This window comes from Manis pentadactyla, chromosome 3 (assembly GCF_030020395.1).
Source record: "Manis pentadactyla isolate mManPen7 chromosome 3, mManPen7.hap1, whole genome shotgun sequence".
NCBI lineage: Eukaryota > Metazoa > Chordata > Mammalia > Pholidota > Manidae > Manis > Manis pentadactyla.
The window spans coordinates 41,009,966-41,037,010 of NC_080021.1; the positions used below are offsets into that span (position 1 = coordinate 41,009,966).

Sequence of the window (27,045 nt, forward strand, 5' to 3'; positions counted from 1 at the left end):
TCTTTTCCTATAAAATCTTAAACTAATTTAGAAATGGTAATTAAATAAGGAATTACAGTGAAATATGATAAATACTATGGTAAAAGTATAGGGCACTTTTAAATTATATAGAAAGGAGCACCTAGCCTGATCTAAAGAAATGAGATTAAGAGATGAGAAGAAGCCAGAAAAAGGAGTGAGAGTAAAGTGAACTGGAGTACTCTTGCAATGGAAAGGCACAAGCCATGAACCCAAGGAAAGAGAGACGACGTCTACAGGAGCTATTCTAGAAGCTCAGTAGAAGTAGAAATTATTCAAGGATGGGAGTGACACGGATATGAGCTGAAGCTGAAGGAATGGGAACCATTAAGGGTTCTGTAAGGGGTTCAGCCATTTCTAAGTTAAAAAAATGATCAACCAAAACTGCATATTATAGTAAGGTTACAGAAATACAGTACTTCCTAAATTAAGCCCATATCTCTATAGTGTTCTCTATTGTCCAAAGATACACATTATACTGTTTTAATCAGGACTATTAAATATTTATTCACTTCCCATTTCTCACTGACAATACAGTTTCATGACCTGTTTTCCTGTTTGCTAAAATATTATTCTAGTCGTTTTCCCCCATTTTTACAACAGGCTCAATTGTTACCCTTGCATTGGCAACATATTGAAATATGACAGTGACATAATGTTAGAGTTATAATCCTCTATTTTCATAGCAATCTGTAAAGTTTTTATCAAGTAATCCAAAATGAATCTGTAAAAGCAAAGCTAAACATCTGCAGAAAAAAAATGCTGACACTTCATATACTCTAAAAGTTAAAATATGGTTATAGAACTGGAATTTTTGTAACTGCTCTATGTCTATGACAGTTGACACAGCATCAGGAAATGGTATTAAGAATTTCCAGAATATTTCACATATATCAAAAAAAATGCCATCTTTTTTCTCCATCCTCCACTTGCCTTCTTTTAGGAATATAGGCTATTTTATAGGGTGAATGTAATAGGTCACGATAATCATTACTGACTATAGCTAGAAACAAATCTATTTCATCTGCTCTCTGCTTCAGCAAACAGGTAACATCATTATAGTTTCATACTAAAAAGTCAATCAGAACAGATTTTAGAAAGTCCACTGAATTGATATTAACAAATGAACTCTATATTAGACTGATCATTAAAGCAAAATCCATGAGGACTTTTTTCCAGACCTTAGATATGTCTCTATGACACATTTTGCTAATGAAAGTGAATAAAGAAACAAGTAGTGCTTTGAAGCATCAGACAGTAAATGCCACTATGGTTTACCATGAGGAAGATGCACACCATATTAGACCACAGTTAATTAAATTAAACTAGTTCTAATACTGTTAAAATGTGTCCATATATGTATATTTGGATACCACACAAATGCTTTTAAACTTTAAGATCTCTGTCCCACACCTATAGTACACACTGTTCTGTTTCATCTATTGGTAATGGAATCAAGAAGTAGTTACCAGTGTGCTGGTGCAGCAAAGACAAAAAAGCAAAATTTTGCTTTATTTATAGATCACCATGTTTCACAGTAAGGGTTTTAATAATTCTATCTTATGAAAGAACTGAGAGTGAATATTATATGCATTAACCCAAGGGGAAAATGAAATTACAGACAAACAGTAGTATTTTCATGGCAGTATTCTTTGTATATACATTATGTTGGAAGGTACTTTGTATCAGTTATTATATTAAGCTTTCCTTCTTCTAGAATAATAGTAATTTAAAATCTCCATAGTAATGGTTGTATTCTTGTTAAAAGCCTGCAATTCTCACTGAGAAAATAAGATGTGTGCTCTAGATACCTCATTTTTCTCTAACATTTTCTCTTTTTCATACTTTCCATATTTTTTCATTATTATAATTTGAATCAAGGATTCTCTTAGAAATTATTGAACATCATTTTGAGTTATCCCTCCTCAAACACTTTGACTTATGCCTTTCATTCAACCTTATAAGGTGTGAAGAATTCCCAAATAGCAACTTAACTTGAGGGACTTGTTGCTAAAATAAAGTTAAATAACTAGAAAATGAATACAACTTCAAAGTTTCATTAATGCAAGTACATTAAAAAATTCTACAGATTCTACAAATAAGGACATAATCCAAGTTCTATTAATGTTTATTTTTAAAGGTTTAAGAACATTTTTAACCTAGAAAAATTATAAAGACCTTCATAAGATCTAAATAACATAGTCTATTAATATTCATGGTAAGTATCAACACTTTTTTACCTAATTATTGAACTTCTGAAATAATACTTTTGTACATAAAATAAACAATTTTTACAACCACTGGTCTTGTAGTATTTTACTCTTATAATATACTTTTATACTCCAACTACAATAGAATTTGAACATATAAAACCAATGAGAAAATTATCATTCTTGGTTACTCATAGAATAGTTACCTGTAATTAAAAGTGAAAATTGAGACATTAATAATAAATCCAATTGGCATGCATCATTTATTAAACTGATGCCATTTTAAGCTATTGGATGTGATGGTAAGCATTTGTACACACAAATTTAAGGATGCCAGAAATGCCACTGAAATGGCTATTCTGCTATTCAATCTTTCAAAGGCTGAAGCCAAAGCTAAAGCCAAAGAGCAGATTTTAGATGAATAACCAAACTGAATCTGTACTTCCATACAACCCTAATAAAGTAATAATCACATTTAAGTAGCAGTAAAAAAGAGCAATAGGTTTCATTTATAGAACAGTCATGGTACTCTATATTCCTTATAGACCAGGCATTCTATATTTATTTTACTTATTTCTCACCATAGGCCTATAAAATAGGTACTGCTGGTCTTCCCCATTCTACAGAGAGGGAAAGTAAGTCTCAAAGAGGTAAAGAGACTTGCTTGAGTCACAGGGTTAATAAATGGTGGGGCCAAGGTTCAAACTTTAGCTCGGAAGACACTTCTCAAAACTGAAACTTAATTTTCAGTAAATAATACAATCCTAAAATAAGAGTCACAGATAACTAAAATCATTCTCAATTGGACAAGTTAATATGTGGGGTGAAAGTAGAGTCCTAAAAATTCCTATGGGAGAAGGGCAAACTTCTGATCCCAAGAAAAATAAGAACAGTTATGGAAAGCCAACAATGTATAGATAGGTCTCTGCCATAAGCAATAAACCTTGAATCTTTAGATTTTGTCCCATACTACACCAGAGAGCTATATGAGGATACAGTGAGGGACTAGTTAAACTTTAAAAACTCAACACATTCTCCTGAAGAGTTTCAAATACCTAAATGAATTCCTACAGTTTGCTATTCTCAAAGCTAAGAACAGGCAAAAAAAAAGAACAAATTCTACATACAGTCAACTAAAAATTTGAATTAGCATGTCTCTTATAATTGAGTAATGAATGCTTAAAAACTAAAGAACTGATTGATTAAAGAATTACCTCAGAAATATGGAAAATGAGTAAAACATACTGATAATGGAATTATTGATGTATGTTATCTTTTCTGTAAATGTTATACCACTGTCAGCAAAGTAAAAATTCTCCAAGTGACTACATAGTATAAATTAGAAAGCAAGACATATCTGCATTATGACAGTTAAATGTGGAAATTGGGAAGCAGGAATAAACTTTCAAACCGTAAGTCAAACTGTATCACTCCTCTGGTTGCAATCCTCCAATGACCCCCCACTGCGATTAGAAAACTCAAAGTCCTCACTGTGGCTTGCAATGCTGTAGCGGCTCCCATCAAACTCTCCTACATCATTTATTCCCTCCCTCTCTCACTCTACTGCTCCCCTACTTTTCTCTCTCTCTCTCTCCTCTCTCTCTCTCTCTCTTTCTCTCTCTCTCTCTCTCTGCCAGGACTATCCAATTCATGAGACCTTTGTCTACTTTTTGCCAAGCTGTTGCCCGTAACAGGGGTTTTATACCCAATGTTCCTTTTGCTTGGAATATTCTTCAGAACCTTGCCCTACATGAGAACAGGGATATATCTGCTTTGCTAACATCACCCATGCCCAGCACTATTCCTAGCACATAGTAAATATCCAATATTTATTGACTGACCAAATGAATGAATGATTATCACCCCAAGGCCCATTCCACCCTGGTTTCTTCTGGCAGAGAGATAGATATGCTCCTTATAGATCATCTTTCAACAAAGGATATACTGCCCCGCTACAACAAGTGTGATCTGCTGAGAGTCTTCAGCTGTTAGCCTCTTTATAGAGCTTCCCTTAGCTTTCCAGTCAAGACATACTCCTCTCAAGGAAGTTCACAGCAAACACCGAAAAAACGATGGTTGAAAGGCCTAGTCATTTCCACCACGTGCAAGACCCCTCCAACCTTTATCCAAAGGTCTCTGTTGGGTTGGCAATGACTTTGTCAAGTTGACTTTACAATGCAACAACTGCTCTTGACTAATCCTGCTCCCATTCTTTTCTTTCCACAGGTGTTACTCCCCAGGAAATCGTTTGTAGTCCTAACTCCCCATCTCAGTGTCTGCTTCCTGGAGAACCCAAGCAACACTGTTTCCATTTTAAAAAATCACTCATGCCTACAAATTAAAATGGCCATTTTTTTCCTTATATTCCCTATGCTGTACTTTTCATTGCCATGGTCATTTTTAACAGTGCACAAAGCATTCATTCTATACAGATTCTATAAGCATCTGATGAAACAGCTAGCACCACTCACACTTCCCACTAACATTCATACAGAAAACACACAGACACACCCACACTCCCCCACCTCCTAACCACATGGCACTTAGATTGTTACTTTATTTATATATGTCTTATTTCAAATGTTACCTCCCTATACAAGCAACTGCTCTTTTACGTGGCTCCCTTTTGAACATCTAGCAGTACCTACCATGTAATTATGTGCTTATGTTCCTTTCCCTATTAAGGATTGAGATTCTTCACTATGTGCCTGCCTCTCGTTAATAACCCAAAGCCTTATAATGTACCTGGTTCAGGGAAGATATTCTATAAATTTCCTGATGAAGAAGGGAAATGAACTAAAAATTTTTTTAAAACCTTTTTAAAAGCCAATTATTTTTACATAATTTAACAAGCCTGAGTAACTATGGTCAGCATATTCAAGCCCCAAACACTAACATATTCTAATAACAAAATAACTTCATTCTTCTTAGTGAATGAACTTCATTTTGTTTTTAAGAGGCAGTTATTAATGTTAAAATTGAAAGCTACTAGGCAATTTAGAGGCCTATTCATTTTGAACTTCTTCAGACACTTCCTTACAAATAATGTATTAGTTACCAAAGAAAAATGAAACACTGGTTTTTACAACTCATTAAATTTCTTTTCAACTTCATATAACCTGTCAGTTCTCAGTTACACCCTCCTGGGACAAAATCAGGCCAAACATTCCTAGCATAAAAGCATAAAATAAAACTAAACCATGAAAAACACACACACACACACAAAAGAATAAAAGTGTGTCTATTTGAAAGGCATTTTACGAATTTAAAATTTTTAATTTTGAGAATTGTTTAACACCGATGGTTAAGCCATACTAATTTTTTTTTTTATTTCACTGGGTTAAAATGGGCAGGCATCATCACTCCTCCACCCAGCAATCACAGACTAGGTGAACAATTTAAACATCCTGGTATTTTAAAGGACGGCTAAACCTCCCATAGGAAATAAAAGTGGAAATGAGTCCAAGGGAGAATATGGCTTGGTTCCACACCCTTAAAATTGCCTACAGCAATGCATCAAAAAATAAAATAAAATAAGCCCCTAGAGTCTGGGTCAGCAGCATAGTGTTACAGCTTAAGCATTGGGTCATCAGTGGCAATGGTAGGCTGATTAAGAGTTGAGGTAATGTATTTACTTACTGTAGCAAGGAACTGTGTTACAGAACCGCCAACAGTACAAAGAGTTCTTGTGTGGATTTGATGTACAAAGAAATATTATAACCATCCACTTACATTTTAATACTGAAATATGAAATATACCAGAGTTAAAGAAATAAATAGGTAAAGTACATTACAAATACTGATAGTTCAACTTTTTAAAAAACTGAATTTCACTCAGCAATCTATTCATTATGTTTTCTAACAAAATACACTTCATTTTTATTACTCATTAAAATCAGATCCTATGTGAAACAATATTCCTCCAACATAAGGGCTAAAAGCAAAAATACAATAATATGGGAAAAAGGCAAGATTTCAAGTAATAAAGTCACTCTCAAATATAAACAAAATTTGTTAAAACTTTTGGCATTAATAGGTTAAATTGAACATTGATTTGTCTTCATATTTAACAGGCAGCTCTAATTGGTGGAATAAACCTGTATGAATTATATTATATATATATTACTATTCAAAGTTCTTAGTAAACCTACTTTGCAATTAACCAAGAAAGGAATCAGGGAGAAGAGTCTTACTATATTTGTGTTCTCTGGCACAAAGAGCGGCATACAAGGTGCCCACATAATTAATGAATATCCCAAGATCAATTTTTTGTAAGGATAAAAAATTTCTAGACAGAGAAAATGTTACCAGCACCAATAGTCTGAAAATTACTCTACCTATCCTATAACATACATTTTTGGGCAAGATTATTTTAAGAATCATTACCCAAACAATGATGTCCAAGAATCATAAAAAGTGTCCCCATCTTGGATTAAATATCTCTTGGGATATTTTCATAGAGAAATAACTTTTAAAAATATTAACATGCAGGAGATGCAAAATGCTTTATCTAATAAACAACTATCAGTCACCTAAATTCCAAGTGTTAAAATTAATTCAATGGAATAATGTTTAATAATTCAATTAAAAAACATTTTTGAGGCACATACTACATATCTGGTATCATGTTAGCATACTCTGGGAATATAAAAGGAGCACACCTAACTCAAACCACAAGATAAAGCTTCAGTTAAATCTTTAAGGAAAGAAGTAGTTACACAGACAAGAGGAGGAAATAGATATGAGAACAGGAAAGGTGTTCCAAAAGATCCAAAGTCATGCACAATAGCAAGGAGGTATGAGAGACTCTAAGTTCAAAACACATAAAGGAAAGGGCTTGAAGAAAGTTTCCAGAGATGAATCTGAAATCATAAAATGACCTTGTACTTACATGCAAAGAAGCTCGAATTTTATCTTGAAGACAAATAGGAAATGACTAAAGGACATAATCAGAACTGCATGTCATAAAGATCACTGAAACTGCAAAGGAGAAAAGAATTAGAATAGAATTGAGAAAAGAAAAAAACCGGGAAAGAGCAAGAGAGGACTGCGAGATCACTAAGAAGATCCTACAACAATCCCAGCTGGAAATAAAGACATTGTAACACAGAAGTCAGGAAGATTTAAGAGGAAGAACTGACAGAACATGACTCCTAGGTGTTTTGTATAAGACGATGGGTGAATGGTGGTACCATTAGGTATGATAGACAAAGAGTTAAGTTTCATTTTGAATATAGTGAGTTTTAGATACCTTGGCACATCCCAATGAATTTATCAGTCTCAGGAAAAAGTTCTGCTAGAGAAATGAATGAAGCATTATCGGTGTAAGGGTGGTAGTTGAAGTCACATAGGAGAAAGAGATAAGTCCAAGTACTTCCAAGGTCAAGGATAAAAGACAAAGGAGAAGAAACCACAAATCAAGAAGAGAACTCTATGTGTGTCAAATATGTAGTCAAAGAAGACAGAAACTACAAAATTAATACTGGATTCAGCATCGAAGCTAAGTGGAAAAGCAACATATACATCATGCTAAGTTATTTCTCTGTGAAGGAAAAGAGGAAGATAAATGAGAGGTTGAAAGGGACTTAGAATATAAGGAAATTTTCTTTGTATGCTTTTCACAATGGGAGAGACAAAAGAATGTCACCACCAAGAAGGAAAAAAATATTTACTGTAATGTTATAAAACCAAAACATAAACTGGTATATACATAATATATAGAACCATGTAAAACCTTATATATAATGACATGGATTAGAAGGGAACATGGAAAATTTAAAAAACAGTCATATTATACTTGTGGCATTTTTTCATTTTATGATTTCCTTTAGTTTGTCCTATGATTTTACAGTTTAAAAATGAGTAGAAAGAGAATAACCACTCTAAATATCTCCTTACCAAATCCCATCATAATGTTAAAATAATTACTCAGAGATGGATAGTCTTGTGATTAAAAATTTAAAGAAAAATAAACCCAAAATTCAACCCTAATTTTTTAATGATCATCTAATTCTAAAATGTGTATTCATAAAAATGATCTGGTTGTTTCAAAACATCACAGTTCCATTAAGACTTTCATGTTTCACTAAACTTGGAAAATATGAGCAAATGACATATTAACTTGAACAATCATAAAAATGCTTAGAAAGTAAAAGGCTCATTTAATGAAAAAACTTAGAAGTGTTTCCATATGTTTCTATGAAGTATTCTTTCCCCACTAAATGAACACATTCAAGATTCTGTTTCTGGCTTTGTTTCAGAAAAAACCCATCTGCATAGTACGGCACTTACAAGTACATCTCAGTCATGCAATAGTTATGTCACAGCTCATATATCAAATAAAAATCACATTCAAGCCCACACAACCTCACAGACCCAAAAATCTTCCTTTCTATTAAGAGTATTCCTAAGAGAGCTCTCATTGCACCTCGCTGCTGATGTCACATGACTTTTCTTAGGAAGTTAAATCCTGAAACTAAAATATCAAACAGTTTGGAGTACAGTTGTGAATGACCTAAAAAACTAACTTTCTCTAGTTATATGAACACTTCCTTTTCACAGAAACAGGTGCAGAACTGGTGAAAAAACACTTACTATACCTCACACTGCATTTCATTTTTTTTAAATAAAGCACTATTTCATTATAATAAAGACATGATAAAATGATAATGCTTCATTTAACACTGAGAATAACATGACACATACCTTGACTGTATCTATATTTAATTCTATATATGGAATATATGAAAATATATTTTTATAGGTTAGAATTACTATCTACTGTACTTTTCATAAACATTATGTACTTGTGTACCAAAGTTATTATTACTACCCTATCCGAGTACCTTTGGTACTATTATTTACTTAATGAAGTAAAGAAACAGCAGTGTTACACAGTGGCTAAAAGCTTCGATGCTGTCAGAGAACAAAGATCAATATTCCAGTTCTGCCATTTACTATATCTATAAACAAAGGCAAGACAGTTAATCTATGCTTCCGTTTCTCATTTGCACAATAAGGAGAATAATAGTACCTTCCTCACAAAAATGGTGGGAGCATTAAATGATTCAATAGATATCAAGCACTTAGAAGAGTGCCTATTATAGTGAGCACCAAATAATTAATTAACACTATGGTTATTTTTCTCTAACTTTACCACAATTTTTTACTTTTACTTCATGATAAATTTATTTCATGAGCATACTCTTATTCCACTATTATCCAAAGAAATATCTGAAATCATGGGTATAACATATATTTTTTCCTAAAACGCAGTAAAATAAGTAATTTTTATAATTAAAAACAAAGTTTCCAACATACTACTTAAAGTCATCTCCAATGCCAATAGTGATACAGTGATACTGCCCCAGCAGTGAACACCTAGTAATTATATAAGGGCCAACTTTTTCCATAATATTAATAACTATGAGCCTCAGAAAAAAATTAAAAATCCACTCAAAGGAAATGGAGCAATTTAAATGACTGATATCCTATAGTAACTACATTGCTAAATATTACAAGACAAAAACACAATGCTTTCTGTAAGGAAAGAATATTAGATAAACAAATAATGCAGTCATTCCATGAATAACTGTCAGCCTGTTCCATTCTAATATCAGGGATTTAAAAATGCCACTGGTTCTTCTTTCCATCAAACTATAATCCTCCTCCCCTTTGCACATTTCTTCCTTTATAGAATTAGAAAATGCTGTTACCTTACCTTTTATAAAATCATGAAATAATATTAGACATTTTATTATTAGTAATATAGATTATTACATTGTAATAATAGTAGCCACAAACATCAAGCCAGGTACTGTGATGAATGTGATTTATCACAATAACAAAAAATGTATTACTATGCATATTTCACAACAAAGAAATTGAAACTTCAAGAATCTAAGCAATATGCCTCAGATACCACAACTGGCATATGGCAATGGGGAAGAGGAGGTTGAATGGAAGTGGAATTTAAACCATAAGGTTATGACTATGCTAACGTGAATTAACAGATACCAAGAACTATGCTTCAAAGCAGTAATAAGCTAACTACCAATGTTTCACTGATCAAAGTATTTTTCATATGCCTTATTTACAACTACACTTAGGGCCCACGAGTCACCGTTCTGAACTGTCCCAATGACACCAAATTTTTTTATTATTTAAGGGAGCTAAAAGAAATATGAAAGATATAAATAGCATTCAGAGAACTGTAGGGAAGATGAGTAGCACTGGATTTCAACAAATCTTTAGAGTCTAACACAAGGCATTGTTCTGGATAAAACAAAATTATATTACGTTTTCTCACTGGCACTCTTTAAAAGAAATATTTAAAACAAAGATGCCAATTTCCTTGCATATGGTAAATTGACTACAAACACAATTTTAGAGGTTTTTAAAACCTCTAACATGGCAGTGTCTATGAACTGGAAAGTAGTGACCAAAAAAATTTCTCAGAAAAGCAAGTCATTTGGATATATGTTTTGTTTTCAGTGTAATAGAATAAGTCTCAAAGACAATGCTTTAGAGAACAGTCACTAAAGCCTCTCTCTGGCTTCAGAAAACTATATTTTTCTTACTCAAGAATTTTCTAAATTTGCTTGCTTTTCAAATAGCTTATTTGTTTTATTGTTTTTGTTTTCTTTTCAGCTTAGGAAAATATCTTTATTATTATTATTATTAAGGCATCACTGATATATATACTCTTATGAAGATTTCACATGAAAAACAATGTGGTAACTACATTCACCCATATTATCGAACCATCCATACCCCAATGAAGTCACTGTCCATCAGTGTAGTAAGATGACACAGAGTCACTACTTGTCTTCTCTGAGCTACACTGTCTTCCCCATGATCCCACCCAACACCATGTGTACTAATTATAATAACCCTCAATCCTGTCTCCCTCCATCCCCACCAACCTTCCCCCACCCTTCTCCTTTGGTAACCACTAGCCCCTTCTTGGAGGCTGTGAGTCCTCTGCTGTTTTGCACCGTAAGTTTCGATCCATTATTATACCCCACAAATAATGGAAATCACTTGGTATTTGTCTTTCTCTGCCTGACTTTTTTCACTGAGCATAATACCCTCTGGCTCCATCCATGTTGTTGCAAATGGTAGGATTTGTTTCTTTCTTATGACTGAACAGTATTCCATTGTATATATGTACCAATTCTTCTTCATCCATTCATCTACTGATGGACACTTAGGTTGCTTCCATATCTTGGCTATTGTAAATAGTGCTGCAATAAACATAGGGGTGCACATGTCTTTTTTAATCAGGTATTATCTTGTTTTCTTTGGGTAAATTCCTAGGAGTGAAATTCCCAGGTCAAATAGTACTTGTATTTTTAGTTTTTTGAGGAACCTCCATACTGTTTTCCACAATGGTTGAACTAATTTACATTGCCATTAGCACTATAGGAAGGTACCCCTTACTCCACATCCTCTCCAGCATTTGTTGTTCCTAGTCTTTTTGATGTTGGCCATCCTAACTGATGTGAGGTGGTACCTTATTGTGGTTTTAATTTGCATTTCTCTGATAATTAATGATGTGGAGCATCTTTTCAGATGCTCTTTGGCCATCTGAATTTCTTCTTTGGAGAACTGTCTGTTCATATGCTCCACCATTTTTTAATTGAGTTATTTGCTTTTTGGTTGTTGAGGCATGTGAGTTCTTTATATATTTTGGATGTTAAACCCTTGTCAGATATGTCGTTTACGTTTACAAATATATTCTCCCATACTGTGGGATGCCTTTTTGTTCTGCTGATAGTGTCCTTTGCTGTACAGAAACTTTTTAGCTTGATGTAGTCTCACTTGTTCATTTTTGGTTTTGTTTCCCTTGCCCAAAGAGATGTGTTCAGGAAACAGTTGCTGATGTTTATATTCAAGAGACTTTTGCCTATATTTTCTTCTAAGAGTTTTATGGTTTCATGACACACTCAGATCTCTGATCCAGTTCAAGTTTACTTCTGTGTATGGGGTTAGACAACAATCCAGTTGCATTCTCTTACATGTAGCTGTCCAATTTGCCAACACCAGATGTTGAAGAGACTGTCATTTCCCCATTGTATGTCCATGGTTCCTTTATCATATATTAATTGACCGTATATGCTTGGATTTATATCTGGGCTCTTTAGTCTGTTCCATTGGTCTATGGATCTCTTCTTGTGCCAGTACCAAATTGTCTTGATTACTGCAGCTTTGTAGTAGAGCTTAAAGTTGGGGAGTATAATCCCCCCAGCTTTATCTTCCTGCTCAGGAATTCTTTGGCTATTCGGGTCTTTTGGGTGCCATATGAATTTCAGAACTATTTGGTCTAGTTCGTTGAAGAATGCTGTTGGTATTTTGATAGGGATTGCATTGAATCTTTCAATTGCTTTAGGCAGGATGGCCATTTTGACAGTATTAATTCTTCCTATCCATGAGCACAGGATGTATTTCCATTTATTGGTATCTTCTTTAATTTCTGTCATGAGTGTCTTGTAGTTTTCAGGGTAAAATTCTTTCATTTCCTTCGTTAGGTTTATTCCTAGGTATTTTATTCTTTTTGATGCAATTGTGAATGGAATTGCTTTCCTGATTTCTCTTTCTGCTAGTTCATCATTAGTGTATAGGAAAGCAACATATTTCTGCATATTAATTTTGTATCCTGAAACTTTGCTGAATTCATGTATTAGATCTAGTAGTTTTGGAGTGGATTCTTTAGGGATTTTTATGTACAATATCATGTCATCTACAAAAAGTGACAGTTTAACTTCTTCCTTACCAATCCGGATGTCTTTTATTTCTTTATGTTGTCTGATTGCTGTGGCTAGGACCTCCAGTACTATGTTGAATAAAAGTAGTTAGAGTGGGCATCCTTGTCTTGTTCCCGATCTTAGGTGAAAAGCTTTCAGCTTCTCACTGTTAAGTATGATGTTGGCTGTGGGTTTGTCATATATGGTCTTTATTATGTTGAGGTACTTGCCCTATATAACCATTTTGTTAAGAGTTTTTATCATGAATGGATGTTGAATTTTGTCAAATGCTTTTTCAGCATCTACGGAGATGATCATGTGGTTTCTGTCCTTCTTTTTGTTAATATGGTGGATGATGTTGATGGATTTTCTAATGTTGTACCATCCTTGCATCCCTGAGATGAATCCCACTTGATCATGGTGTATGATCCATTTGATGTATTTTTTAATTCGGTTTGCTAATATTTTGTTGAGTGTTTTTGCATCTATGTTCATCAGGGATATTGGTCTTTAATTTTGTTTTTTGGTGGGGTCTTTGCCTGGTTTTCATATTAGAGTGATGCTGGTCTCACAGAATGAGTTTGGAGGTATTCTCTCCTCTTCTACTTTTTGGAAAACTTTGAGGATGCGTATTAGGTCTTCATTAAATGTTTGATAAAATTCAGCGGTGAAGCCATATGGTCCAGAGGTTTTGTTTTTTAGTTAGTTTTTTGATTACCAGTTCAATTTCGTTGTTGGTAATTGGTCTGTTCAGATTTTCTGTTACTTCCTGTGTCAGCCTTGGAAAGTTGTATTTTTCTAGAGAGTTTTCCATTTCTCCTAGGTTATCCAGTTTGTTAGCTTATAATTTTTCATAGTATTCTCTAATAATTCTTCATATTTCTGTTTTGTCTATAGTGATTTTTCCTTTCTCATTTCTGATTTTGTTTATGTGTGTAGACTCTCTGTTTTTCTTGATAAGTCTGGCTAGGGGCTTATCTATTTTGTTTATTTTTCTTAAAAAACCAGCTCTTGCTTTCATTGATTTTCTCTATTGCTTTATTCTTCTCGATTTTATTTACTTCTTCTCTAATCTTTATTATATCCCTCCTACTGCTGACTTTGGGTCTCATTTGTTCTTCTTTTTCCAGTTTCGTTACTTGTGAATTTAGACTGTTCATGGTCAAAATAGTTTATTTGAAACCTGTTCAGTATTTTTTAAAATATTTTCTCATGTGTAATCAGAAATGCTGCTCATAATCCTTATTAATAAAGAATAAAATTAAGAAGAGTCTCTCAGTTCCTCCTGTGTTTTATTTGGAATTAGTCCAAAATGATGTGAGCTGTTTCACCAATCTACTGATGTGTATTTAAGCTATGGATTTATATTCACTATATGTCCAATATAACACCATAATATGTCTTTTTGTTCCAATCAAATCTGCTTTCTAGTTTTATTACTTTAATCCAAAACACATTTTAACGTTTTACACTTCTTTTATCTGAATAACAACTCTGACCTATTTAGGCATAACAGTTAATGAGTATATATTTTTCATTCTTTCCTCCATGACATCAGTATAAATAAGTAGAAGTGGGTCATGGTGAAATACCAATTAATGTATCTCTGATGAAGATGGCAAACCATCCATAATTGTATCTGGCATAACACAGTGATAGGTATTTGTTAGAACTCATATAGGTCAAAAACATAAATTAACTCCAACAACTTTTAACAAAAGGCTGTGATTAATTGACTTATAGAATACCAAGAACGGTTGACATACCAGTGATAAGGAAAACACAAAGCCTCAAAATAACTGGTAACTGAGGTCTCAAATGACTCCAGAAATTTGTTTCCTTGTCTTTTTAGAGCAGTTTAATTCTCTGCAGATCTGATTTCTCACCAAGGTAGGAAACAAACAATGGTAACTTCCAATTCCTAAATCTTATGTCTTCTGGCACTAGAAAAAATTAAACTCATTTTCTCTGGTTCCAAGTTCAACATTTCTAGAAAAAGATTCTGACTGGGCTAATCTGGGACTTATGGACTTATATTTCTTTGCTATACTAGTTTATGTTTTTTAATTGATATGCAATCTTATATTAGTTTGAAGTATATAACACATGGTTCAACAGTTACCCATATTATTAAATCCTCACCCCAACTAATACAGCTACTATCTGTCAACAAAGGACGACATTACAGAATCATTAACTATATTCTCCATGCTGCACTACTATCCCTATGATCAACCTATCTTATGATTAAGAATTTTTGTGCCCCTTTATCCCACTCACCCTTCCCACCCACCCACACCAACCCTACTCCCATGGTAAACACCAGTCCCTTCTCAATGTCTATGAGTCTACTGTAATGCTGTTTTGCTCACTCTGTTTTGCTTTGTATTTATATTCCACAATTAAGTGAAATTTCATGGTATTTGTCTTTCTCCACCTGGCTTATTTCACTGAGCATGAAACCCTCTAGATCAATCCATGTTGTTGCAAATGGCACAGTTATTTTTTTTTATGGCTGAATAATATTCACTTGTATATATATATATATATATATATGTATATATATATATATATATATATATATATATATACCACTTCTTCTTTATCCATTCATATGTTGATGGACACTTAGGTTACTTCCATAACTTGGCTTTTGTAAAAAGTGCTGCAATAAACATAGGGGTGCACATGGATCAGGGATTTAATTTTCTTTGGGTAAAATCCTAAAAGTGGAATTACTGGGTCAAATGGTATTTCTATTTTTAGTTTTTGTAGGAAACAGTACACTGCTTTCCACAGTGGCTGCACCAAGTGACACTCCCACCAACAGTGTAGGAGGGTTCCCATTTCTCCACATCCTCACCAACACTTGTTACTTCTTGTCCTTTGAATAGTGACTATTCTGATTGTTCTGAGGTGGTGTCTCATGGTTTTGATTGGCACTTCTCTGATGATTAGCAATAGGGAACATCTCTTCATGTGTCTGTGGGCCATCTGTATTTTTTTTTGATGTTGAGGCATATGAGTTCTTTATATATTTTGGATATTATTAATCCCTTATTGGATAATTGTTTACAAATATATCCTCCCATACTGTAGGTTGCCTTTTTGTTCTGCTGATGGTGTCCTTTGTTTTTCAGTTTGATGTAGTCCCACTTGTTCATTTTAGATTTTGTTTCCCTTGCCCAAGGAGATGTGTCCAGGAAAAATTTGCTCATGCTTACATTCAAAAGATTTTGCCTATGTTTTCTTCTAAGAGTTTTATGGTTTCATGTCTTACATTCAGGTCTTTGATCCATTTCAAGCTTACTTTTGTGTATGTAGTTAGGGAGTAATCCATTTTTTTTCTCATGTACATAGCTATCCAGTTTCCCAACACCAGTTATTGAAGAGGCTGTCTTTTCCCCATTGTACATTCATGACTTCTTTCTGATGTACTAATTGGCCATATATGCATGGGTTTTTATCTGGACTCTCTATTCTCTTCTGGGACTTGTGGACTTTTAATTCACTGGTAGGCACCACAAGTGACTCAGCTTCGGTAAGGTGCCTACCACTAGTCAACTGGAAAAAGCAAATTGAAGATCATATCTGGCTTGGCCCTTGCAACATTTTGGATTTACATGAAATATGGAGCTACCCCTTGGAGGAACCTTAATTTCCACTCCAGAGCTTGAAGCAAAGTTAAATGGGACATTTGATACACACAAGTTCCCCAAATGCCTAGATCTGATCATTGAAAGTTCAACTAAAGTAAAACATAATGGTGTCCACTGTGCTATTACTGATGTTCAGCATCAGTTCTAACAATGTGTAAACCAGCTCAGTGAGCAGAATTCAAGGCCATTCTCATAATTCTGCCTAATACTACCCTAGACCAGGTGTCATTAAATATTTTAGACTTTGTGCATGCATACGACCTGTCTCACAGTCTTTTTTTTTTCATCCAAGCATTTAGAATTGTCACCAAAAAATTGTTTGTAGCTATTCAAGAACAGGCCACAGGCCAGATATGGCCTGGGAGCATTAGTTTGCCAACTTCGTATTTGTATTCTTTTGTATTATGAGATTCATTACCATATTACTAAGACTAAAGAACATTGAAACATCCACATATACTATACCTGGAAAGTGTAAAAACTACACAATCTCCATTTGATTCACATAAAAAATACTGAACTAGTATGTGCTAAGTCAGATGGCCAGAGATCTGAAAGTATATTATCTCATTCAACCCTACAAATCACCTTTTGAGATACTTTCATCATCATGGAAATTAAGATTCAAACATACTGTGTACTTGAGATGTTACTTAATGCCTCTGTGCCCCAGTTTCCTCATCTGGAAAAAAGGAACAATAATTGTATAACCAAGAAAGAGCCATTTTAAGGATTTTAATGGGTTAATACATATAAAGGACTTAGAATAAATAAATGCTACACACAGAATCACTTATGTATTAATTACTAATTATTATTAGAGGTATACATATATATTATAATAAACCTGTCAAGTGATCCCTTCTAATTGGTTTGATCATTTAAATGAAAAAATAGCAAATTTTGTGTCAATCTTTCCCCAAAACAAGTTCTACAACAGTATTTTTTTTTAAACCTAACATGTTATTTTTTAGTTGGTTACTTTTTCTTGATAACAGCCAAAAGTGTAAATTTGTATCACCTCGCACTAAGGTAAAACATCAATGTTTCACTTTCTGAATAAGTGCTAATATAGTTATAATGTAAGCCACACACATAATTTATAATTTTGTAGTAACCACAGCAAAAAAGTAAAAATAGGTGAGGTTAATTTTAATAACATTTATTTAACCAAATATATCTAAGATGTTATTATTTAGTATTTAATTAATGCAAAAAATTGGTCTTTTACATTCTTCTGTTTTATACAAACTGTTTGGACCCCATAAATATTTTACACTTACAGCCACATGTGGCTAGTGGCAACCATACTGGATAGCACAATTCTGAATTACTAAAAATATAATTCTCAGAAATGTTACACAATTTTTAATCTCCCTCTCCCTACCCCTCCTCTACTCATCCCCTTTCTCCCCTCACCCCAATATTTAGTTCGTTTGATCATTCATTCATGTGATGTGCTATATGAGAATATATTCCTCTGGAAAAGGAGAGACACAAGTAAACAGCATTAACACAGTTGCAAAGTGATCTGGGAGCAGCTACTCTAACAGCCTTAGGAAGAGAGGTTAATGAGGTAAAGATAGATGAAGTCTAAAGTGAAACACAAAAGATAAGTGTGGATAAACCAAGCAATAAAAGGGAAGGACATGACAGAAAAAGAGGACATGGTAAAAGCTCTGAAGCAGAAGAGACTTCATAGAGTATTTGAAGAATGGAATGAAGACCAATGTGGTAGTCACACTGAACAAGATTAAGTGTCCCTCATGACTTGCCCCATCAGGTATTCAAATTTTCCCTAAGGGAGACTTGAAAAAAATATTAGAATAAATAGATTAGTAGCTGTCTACCTAAAATTCATCCCTCTTTCTTGGCTTTCCAACTCTGTTCAGCATAGGAAAGTAGCTAAAAACACTCACCTTCGTAAATAGAATAAAAAGCAAATATTATAAGGTAATATAAATATTATTTTCAGAATTGTGCAGAGAAGATGTAACAATAACAAGGTAGAAAGGCTCCCTTAGAAAACTGGCCTTTGATTGGCACTCTTGGGGAACTTAGCTTGCCTCCACCTCTATTAGAATAGTTTACTGCACTTAGACTTTTGTACAAAAAATATCCTTTCTACTTAATACCTGCTTTAGGGCACATTCAACTGTAATCCCTCATAGGAGGTAGAGAGCATAAGAAAGCTTGTATATGGATTTCTCCAAACTACCTATGTCTCTCTTCCTTTCTAATCTAACATGTATCCTTACTACTTACTATAATAAATCTTAGCCATGAGTACAACTGAGTTCTTCTAGAGCATCTCCAATAATATGGGACTTGGGGATACCAGAGAAAAGAACCCATATAGCAATTCTATTTAAAAAATTTTTCACAGACAACTTAAATCACAGTATTTTCCAACAATTATCTCCCATAATTTAATTATATCCATTATCTTAAGTGGTTTACTTTGCTCATTTACTAGCAAAGACAGGTCTCCTGGCTCCCATCCACTATACTATAGACAGTGTCATGGAGAGCAAAATTGGAGGCAATCTTAAGAATTTACAAACTATTTACATTCTGAATGCTCTCCCAAAAAAGGAGTCATACAAACACTTATCATCTTTAGACATTCTCCAAAATAAAAACTAGTTGCTAGGGATATAGCAAGGGACTAAATGAGATATGATACCTGCCCTGATGGAACCTATTACCTACTGAAAGGATCCTCCAAGGAACTGACATTAGAGCTGGGCTCTGAACGATGAACTGATACAAATAAGTGAAATGGAGAAGAGCACTGCAAAAAAATGGAATAGTGTGAGAAAAGCCCTAAGACAAAAAGAAGCACAGCTCTTTTGAGAAACTGAAATGTTAATGGAGTACAGAACCAGATTTGAGTCTTTATCATACAATTAAAAGGAAGTCAATAAAGGGCGAATGCTATGATCACATTTAAAATCTTCAATGCTCACTCTAGACAATGAACCAGATATGATGTGCTATATGAGAATATACTCCTCTGCAAAAGGAGAGACACAAGTAAACAGTATTAACACAGTTGAAAAAAGAAACGGAGTTGCCTAGGATGACAGTGGTAAAGATGGAGACAAACAGGTGTACTATAAAAGTACTTGGAAAATAAATTTGGAAATACTTGGTAACTGATAAATACCCATGTACTATAGGTACATGATTAAATATAGGTAAAAAGCAATTACCATACTCACTTAATCCTATCTATTTTGGATGAGATACTTTTCTTTAACAAAATAGTAGTTAAAAAATTTTTTAAGTTAAAAATGAATACTATGTAAAGTCCAGGAGCTCTTCTGCCTCATACTTAAGTGATTTGAAAATTACATGGAAATCAAAAGAATACATATGCCAATTTTGTCATAAAATCTTTAAAAAATAAAAAGAACAGTATTTTAAATAGGCATCAAATGAAAAAGTACAAGGATATACACCATACAAGGGGTCAACAAGAGTTTTCTGGTAAACGGCGAGATAGTAGATGTTTTTGGCTTTGTGGAATATAACGCCTCTGCTACAGCTATTTAATCCTGTCATTGTTGAACAAAAGCAACCATGGAAAATACTTGAAGGAAGCATAGTTATGGTCCAATAAAATTTTATTTACAAAAACAATTAGTGAGCCAAATTTACCAAACCCTGATCTAAAGAATGAGAAAAATTGTTAAAGTTGAGGTAAGTGGTCAGTCAGATCATATACAATATCCAATAAAAAAGAATGCAGTAGTTATCTCAGCAAGCAACAATTAGAAAGAAGAAAAGTAAAATGGGTAGTCAGCGAGTAGATGTCTTCAAACAGGTCTGATAACAGTTAGTAGGGAGTACCACATCCACAAGAGTGAAATCTCCAGAACTTTTGCCAGTCTGGAAAGGGAAATTCACGAGCTTAGTTTTTGATGAGACAGGGAATGTGGCTTAGCAGAACAACCCGGCATCCAGCAACTAAAAAGACAGTTCACCACAGCAACTTGGTCAACTCAAGCAGAAGCTCAAGCAATAGAGCTAAGGAACATAGTCAAAGCAAGATCAACTTCAAAGTGGAATAGATGTTCCTGAGTCTCCTGCATGTATATTCCTTCAGTCTTTTCCAGATTAATGAGAGGATCAGACCCAGATCTGAGGCAGGGCTGAAAAAAATGCAGAAATCAAGTGGTTCTATCTGAAAAGAGTAGATAGGTATGAATTATCAAGCAGGTTTTTAGAGAAATAAACGATGATTAAAAAGTGACTACTTCTCATGGGGGAAAGATTTACAAAAGCAGGTCAAGTCAGATAGAGAAGAAATTACTAGCTATTTTATGGTTAAGTTCTGCTTTCCAATTTATAAATATTAACCTAACATTACATGAAATTTTCTAATGTTTTCTTTTCATAGTCAATACATTTAACAAAACAGAATAAAGCTGTTTCTTATTACATACTATCAAAAAACTGTCAAAAGACTTACTTTTAATGTTAAAATCTGCAGTAAATGTTATTGTATTAGATCTTTAAAACCAATGACCCATTAAATTTAATTTGATATTTGCAATAAATTTTTAATCCAGCTATTATAAGTAGTAATAACTAAAAGATACTTCACATCAGATTTGTCTAAACAATGTGCTCTATTACAGCACATTAGATTTTATCAGACAAGCTCAGTATAAAAGTAACTACAACACGGAATGATGTATGTATTCACAGATTAAATATTTCCTGATAGACTGAAAGATTTTTGAAAACGGGGTCCAAATCTAGCACTTACTAGGTACTAAGTATCTATTGAACTGGGCTGATAAATTAATCACAATGATACAACAAAGAAGAAAATAATTAACTCTGGGTGAATGAAAGTATTTGCAGAGGAAAGAGTAATGGTAATACTAAACACTATATTAGTATTACATTTCAAATAGGAAAGAGGTAATCAATCAGTACTCTACACCTGCCAAACCCCAGCAAAGACAAAGAAATCTGAAGAGGAAGGTATATAGGATTTGATTCAGTGAGAAGAGAGGAATGAAGCTGGGGAAGGCCCAGGTCCTGAGAGCCATGCCAGGAGTCTTATTAAATTATCCTGAGGGCAGTGGAGAACCACTGACAATTCTTGAGGACAATAGTGATGGGGTCACTCTTGTCTTCTTGGTACAATGTTTGGGAAGGGTAAGCTCAGAAGTGTCTGAGTAACCAGACGAGGGGAAAGGGGAGGCTAAATCCATTCTTAGCAGCAACCTATTCAAGGGAAGTGGGTACAGAGAGCATGAGGCTACCCATTCAAAGAGTTTTCCAATCCCAATCCACTGACCTGCACCTAGCCCCAGTCCCACCATCAGGATCTACTGTGGTCTTCTCAAGAGGCCCCACAGGACGGCATGCTCATTACTCAACTCACTCAGTGCTTTATTGAACCAAGGACCCAAAGATGACTCATGAGGGCTTTCAAGTACAGCCTTTCTCACATGTTGAGATTCAGAATCCAAAAGTGGCTCTGTTCTTACTTTTGCTGCTTCCATGATATTCCCTCTTAAATATGTCCAAACCTTAAATGTAAAGATTTTGTCCACAAAGACACACATATACTCCTGTACCAGGCTATCATGATGACTCAGTGGTTTGTGTACACATGTGTGTGTAAAGCACTGTGAATCCCAAGATAGCCATCCATCCACCATCCATCAGCCATCCATTCATACGCTCTTGCCCTCAACAAGACGGCAGAAAGTTTTGACAAGTTGGGCCCCAGGGTTCAGAGCAGGGTTCACAGCAGGGTTCTTAAACTCTTTCAAAAAATCCAGAGGGGACACTTTCAAACACATTTTATGATGCCAGCAGTACCCCAACACTAAAAATAGATAAATTTACTACAAGAACTGCAGGCCAATGTCCCAGATGAAAACAGATGCAAATATTCTCAATAAAATACTAACAAAAAGAATTCAGCAGCACATTAAAAGGACCATTCACCATAATCAAATGGGATTTACCCCTGGCATGCAAGAACAGTTCAAAATATACAAGTCAATAAATGCGATACATAAAATTAATGGAATGAAAGAAAAAAATATGATCATATCAATAGACTCAGAAAAAGCATCTGAAAAATTCAATATCCATTCATGATACACACTCTCAACACATTAGATATAGAAGAAATGTACCTCAACATAATGCAGGCCATGAATGACAAACCACAGACACCATCAGACTCAATGATGAAAGACTGAAAGCTTTTACTCTAAGATCAGAAATAAGACAAGGGTGCCCACTCTCACCACTCATACTCAACAAAGTACTAGAAGGCCCAGACAGTGCAATCAGGTAAGGAAGAAACAAAAAGCATCAGAATTGGAAAGGAAGAAGTAAAACTGTCACTATTTGCAGATGATGATTTTACATACAGAAATTCCTAAAGACTCCACCAAACAACCTTATCTAATCAACAAATTCAGTAGTTTCATGAAACAAAATTAACACACAAACTATGGGTAGCACTTTTATACACTAATGACATATTATCTGAAAAAAAATAAGAAAATGATCCCTTTACAATAGCATCAAAAAAATGAATATTTATGAATACATTTAACCAAGAAGGTGAAAGATCTCTACATAGAAAACTGTAAGACAGTGATGAAAGAAATCAAGTAAGACACAAATGGAAAAATATCCAGTGTTCATATATAAGAAGAATTAATATTGTTAAAATGTCCATACTACTCAAAGCCAACCACAAATTCAGTGTAATTCTTATCAAAATTTCAAAGGCATTTTCTTTTACAAAAGTAGAAAAACAATCCTAGAATTTACAGGGAAGAACAAAGAACCCCCAAATAGCTGAAGCCATCCTGAGAAGGAACAAAGTGGGAGGTTTTACACTTCCTGATTTCAACTTATATTAGAAATATACAATAACCAAAACAGTATAGTACTGGCATAAAAACAGATATGTAGACCAATGAACAGAATTTGAAGGCAAGAAAGAAACCTATGCATATACGGTCAACAAATATTTGACAAGAGAGCCAAGAATATTCAATGGAGAAAGAGAGCCTCCTCAAAAGATGTTGCAAGGGAAAATGGATATTTTAGAATGAAATTAGACCTTTATTTTATACCATTCACAAAAGTAAACTCAAAATGAATTAAAGACTTAATTATAAGACCTGAAACCATGAAACCCCTAGAAGAAAACATGCAGAAAAAGATCCATGATATGGAGTCTTGGCAATGAACTTTGGGGTATGATACCTAAAACACAATAAACAAAAATCAAAAGTAAACAAGTGAAACAACCTCAAACTAAAAAGCTTCTCCCCAGCAAAGTAAATAATTAACAAAATAAAAATTCAACCTACAGAATGAGTGAATATATTTGCAAATCATCTGACAGAGGTTAACATCCAAAATATATTGAGAAGTCCTTTAACTCATTAGCAGAAAAACAAATAATCCAATTAAAAATAGGAAAAAGACCTAAATATATATTTTTCCAAAGATATACAAATGGCCAGCAGGTATGAAAAAGGTGCTCAACACCACTAGTCATCAGAGAAATACAAATCAAAACCACAAGGAGACAGCACATCACATTTGTTAGAACAGTCTTCATCACAAAGACAACAGATAACAAATGCTGACAGGAATTGGCGAAAGGGAACACTTGTGCACTGTTCATGGGGTTGTAAATCAGTATGGTCACAACAGAAAGAAGTATGCAACTGCCTAAAAAATATAACTGACAAATGATCCAGCAATTATTTTATTGTTTCAATACCCAAAGAAAATGAAATCACTATGTTGAAGAGATATGTACAATCCCGTGCTAACAAAAGTACTATTCACAATAACAAAGACACGAGAACAACCTAAGAGATCATCAACAGACAAGTGGATAAACAAAATGTCATACACATGTATACTAGAGTACTATTCAGTCGTAAAAAAGAAGGAAACCCTGTGATTTACAACAACAACATAGATGGACCATACAGGCATTATCCTAGTGAAATAAGTCATACAAAGAGAAATTCTGTTTAATCTCACTTACATATGGAATCTGGGGGAGAAAAAGAAATTCACAGAAAAAGATCATCTTTATGGGCACCAGAAGTGAGAGATGAGGGGTAGGGCAGAAGACGTGGATGGAGGCGGTCAAAACGTACAAACTTCCAGATGTAAAATAAATAAGCACTGGTGTCCTCTAGTAGAACCACACCCAATTAGTGGGAGTCTTTCTCTTTCCTTTTCATTCCTCATTAAAAACTTTGCAGGTGGATTAAAGATGGGGGTAACAGGTGAGACAGAGGCCTCCTCCAAAAACCGCATATAATATGAAAATATAATTAATACAACTATTCCTGAAAGAGCAACAGGAAAGGAGGAAGCAACAGACTGCATACACCTGGACAAAAGAATAGACCACACGGAACAGGGCAACAACACCACTCCCCTACAACCCCCGACATTGCTCCAGGGGCTGAATAGCTACAGATAGTAGAGCTTCTGGGCACTACAGGGCACCAGATATACATATACAATGTCAAATGAACCTGGTTCAAACCAAAATCTTACATACACCAGATAAACAGTCAAATGAAACCGATATAATGAGTCTTCATGAAAGAGATTTCAAAACAAAAATCATAAACACGCTCATGGAGGTACAGAAAAATATTAAGGCCTCAGGAATGAGTTCTAGTTGGAGATCCAAATATTACAGGCCACAGTCTCAGAAATGAAACCTACAGTGGAAGGTTTTAAAAGCAGATTAGCTATGGTGGAGAAGATAAATGAAACAAACTAGACAAGAGGAATACAAAGAAGCAGAGGCACAGAGAGAAAAAAGGATCTCTAAGAATGAATGAATATTGAAAGAACTGTGTGATCAATCCAAAAGGAACACTATTCCTATTATAGGGGTACCAGAAGAATGAGAGACAAAGGGATAGAAAGTGCGACTGAAGAGGTAATTACTGGAAACTTCTGCAATCTGAGGAAGGAGACAGTCTGTCAGGCCATGAAGGTGCACAAATCTCTCAACACAAAGGACCATAGGAAGACAACACTAAGACATATAAAAATGAAATGGTAAAGATCAAGGATCAGAACAGACTCTTAAAAGAAGCCAGAGAAAGAAATAAGATCACATACAAAGGAAAGTACATCAGACTATCAGCAGACTTCTCAGCAGAAACCTTACAGACAAGAAGGGAGTGGTATGATATATTTAATGCAATGAAGCAGAAGGGCCTCAAACCAAGAATACCTTATCCAGCAAGATTATCATTTAAATTTGAAGACAGAATGAATAATTCCAGATAAGCAAAAGCTGAGAGAATTTACTCCCCACAAACGATGTCTACACTGTATTTTGGAGGGACTGCTATACATGGAAGCGTTCCTAAGGTTTAATAACTGTCACCAGAGGTAATAAAACCACAGTAAGTGAACTATCAGTTAATTACCAAGCATTTGCAAAATTAAATAAACGACCTTCAAAGTCAATCAAGGGATAGACAAAGAGTACAGAATATGATCCCCAATATATAAAGAATGGAGGAGGAAGAAACAGGAGTAGAAAAAAAGAACCTTCAGATTGTGTTTGTAATACTATATTAAGTGAGTTAAGTTAGACTCTGAGATAGTAAGGAAGTTAACTTTGAACCTTTGGTAACCATGAATATAAAGCTTGAAATGGTAATAAGTACATACCTATCGATAATCAAATGGTCTCAATGTAAATGGTCTCAATGCACCAATCAAAAGACATAGTCACTGAATGCTATCTATAAGAGACTCACTTTAAACCCAAAGACATACACAGACTAAAAGTGAAGGGATAGAAAAAGATATTACATGAAACTCATAGGGAGAAAAAAAGGAGGAATTGCAGTACTTGTACGAGACAAAATAGATTTCAAAACAAAGTCACAAGAGACAAAGAAGGACATTACATAATGACAAAGGGGTCAATCCAACAAGAAGATATAATCATTATAAATATCTATGCACTGAACACAGGAGTACCTACATATTTGAAATAAATACTAACAGAACTAAAAGGGGATATAGAATGCAATGCATTCATTCTGGGAGACTTAAACACTCCACTCACTCCAAAGGACATATCAAACAGAAAGAAAGTAAGTAAAGAGACACAGGCATTGAACAACACATTAGAACAGATGGACCTAAAAGACATCTACAGAACTCTACACCCAAAAGCGGCAGAATACACATTCTTCTCAAGTGCACATGGAACATTGTCAAGAATAGATCATATACTAGGTCACAAAAAGAGCCTTGGTAAATTCAAAAAGATTGAAACTGTACCAATGAGCTTCTCAGATCAAAAAGCTATGAAACTAGAAATAAATTACACAAAAAAACCGAAAAATCCCA

General features: G+C 34.3%; 1 protein-coding gene across 11 annotated transcripts in view; it reads right to left on the reverse strand.

The window, feature by feature from the left end:
* VPS13B (vacuolar protein sorting 13 homolog B) overlaps window positions 1-27,045 on the reverse strand; it is an 876,251-nt gene that overhangs the window by 636,703 nt on the left and 212,503 nt on the right. The window contains exon 18 of one of the 11 annotated variants that reach the window (XR_008996233.1): window positions 9,093-9,190. The exons of the other annotated variants lie outside the window; for them this stretch is intronic. The gene's annotated coding sequence lies outside the window, so the exon portion shown is untranslated. The remainder of the gene's footprint in view (window positions 1-9,092; window positions 9,191-27,045) is intronic. 11 annotated transcript variants of the gene reach the window in all.